Source organism: Penaeus chinensis, chromosome 12, assembly GCF_019202785.1.
Source record: "Penaeus chinensis breed Huanghai No. 1 chromosome 12, ASM1920278v2, whole genome shotgun sequence".
In the NCBI taxonomy this organism is placed as follows: domain Eukaryota; kingdom Metazoa; phylum Arthropoda; class Malacostraca; order Decapoda; family Penaeidae; genus Penaeus; species Penaeus chinensis.
Genome location: NC_061830.1, coordinates 2897412 through 2899911, shown reverse-complemented (window position 1 = coordinate 2899911; position 2500 = coordinate 2897412).

The following is a 2500-nucleotide window of genomic DNA, read 5'->3' as shown; positions in this document are numbered from 1 at the left end:
GGGGTGTGTATATATATTTTATAATATTTAATATAATTTTTTTATAATAAATTATATATTATGAATAGTTATAATATATATAATTATTATATAATAATAAATAAAATGTTTTAAATAATTTACAAATAAAATATACATATTTATTTCATAAAGGGGGGCGGGCACTCTGGGGGAATACCGTGGAAGGTATGGTTTTGGATACGTTTTTTATAAAGACTTAATTATAAACTTCAAGGGTAGGTAGAACTTTTACCGGGGGAAGATCCCCACGAATTTATTCCCGATCCTCTCAATTTCACGGGGTTCCTTAGTCAAAACCACGCTATGTCATAGTGGATTTGCTTTCTCCCTTTCTCTTCTTTGTCTTTGTTTTTCTTTTTGTTTTTTTTGTGTTTTGTTTTCGTTTTTTTTTTTTTTGCGTTTGTTTGTTTGTTTTCCGTTTTTATCTTTATCTCTTTCTTTCGTTTTTGATTTTAATTTGTCTTATTTTTTCTCAATATTACAGATAGATAAAAAAATAGATTACTGATAAAAATGATTGATTATGATAGAAAATTTTGATGGATGGAAAGGAATTGATAGACAGAAAGATAAATAGAAAAATGATAGAAATAGAATAGATAGATAGATAAATAAAAATAGACAGATAGATTAAAACAGAAGAACATAAATAGACAGATGACAGATAATAGATTTTCTTCCCTTCCTTCCCCAAATGATAAACACACCATTGAAGTACCAAACATTTCTCTAAAATTGAATCCCCAACAGATACAACCCTTTATCTAGTGGGAATTACTGCCAAAAGAAACACAACACTGAATTTCCCTATGTTAAAGATACGTCCTTTTCTGGCAAATCTTTAAATTACGTTATTGTTTTGTTATGCTTTTGCCCAGATAAGGGATGTGGGAAAAGGGGGGGGGAGAGGAAAGGAGAGGAATAAAGGAAAGGGGAGAGAGAAAAGAGAGGGGGAAAGAGGAATAGAAGAGATAGAGGAGAAGAAAGGAGGGGAGGGAAGAGAGATAGAGATAATAATAGATAGAAAAGAGAAGGAGAAGAGAAGAGAGAAGAGAGAGAGATAGAGAGAGAGAGAGAAAAGGGAAAAGAGAGAAGAAAGAGGAAGAGAGAGAGGAGAGAGAGAAGAGAGGAGGGGAAGAGAGAAAGAATAGAGAGAGAGAGAAGAAGAGAAGAAAAGGGGAGAGAGAAAGAGAGAAGAAGAGAAAGAGAGAGGAAGAGAGAGAGAGAGAGACAGAGAGAAAAACAAGAACAGAACAACAGACAAAAAGAAGGAAGAGAAAGAGGGGAGAGGAAAGGAGGGGGGGGTAAGAGAAGACCCCCAGTGTTTAAATTACATAGTTAATCTGGGAATTTCAATAGGTTTCCCTGTAATATTAATAATGCTAATGTGCCACAATTTGTCTTGAAATGAGGAAATCAATCTAATTTACATTTTGCGATTTATCATTTGTTTACGAGTAAAAGGAGTTGTAATTTTAATGTATTTATATATATATATATATTATATTATATAAGATGTGGTGTGTTGTGGTTGTGGTGTGTTGGGTGTGTGTTTGGTGGGGTGTGTGTGTGTTGGTGTGCGTTTGGGGTGTGTGTGTGTGGTGTGTGGGTTGTGTTGTGGTGTGCATGTAAACATACATACAGACATATATTTATATATAAATTATATATAATATATAATATATACATCTAGTTATGGGAAAATGGTATGTATGTAACGTACATTACTTATATATGTTTTATGTATATATAATAATATATTTTTATTATAATATATATATATATATATATATTATAATATTTTATATATAAAAAATATATATAAAATATGTTGTGTTTGGTGTGTGGGGTGGTGTTGTTGTGTGTTATGTATAAATATTGTATATATACCATATATATATAATATAATAAATATATATATATATTTAAATATATATATATATATATGTAAATTAACATACAACATAAAACATGCCATAAAATAAAATACATACTATATATATATATTATATATAATAATATATATATATATATATAAAGTACATATTATATATTCCCTTTTTTATTTTTATAATTGTTTAAGTAAACAATAAGGAATACTGGAAAACAACGAATATGCCGAAGCCCTTCCATTACTGCTTCTCAAATCTTTCTTGTCATTAGCAATTTGGTTTCAAAAATTAATTCTAAAATTCATATGTGTATGTAATATATAAAAAACATACCTATATGTTAAATATATAGATAGATTATAATAAAAATAATAATAGATAGATAGATAGATAAATATAAATAGAATTGATAAACTCATACAAACATTTATGCATACACACATACATACATACTTATATTTTAATAAATATATTTTATATAAAACATATATATATATAATATTATAAATCTCCCCTCCCTCCCCCTCTCCCCCCCTCCCCCCCCCCCTCCCTTCCCTCCCCCCTCTCCCTCCTCCCCCCCCCTCCCC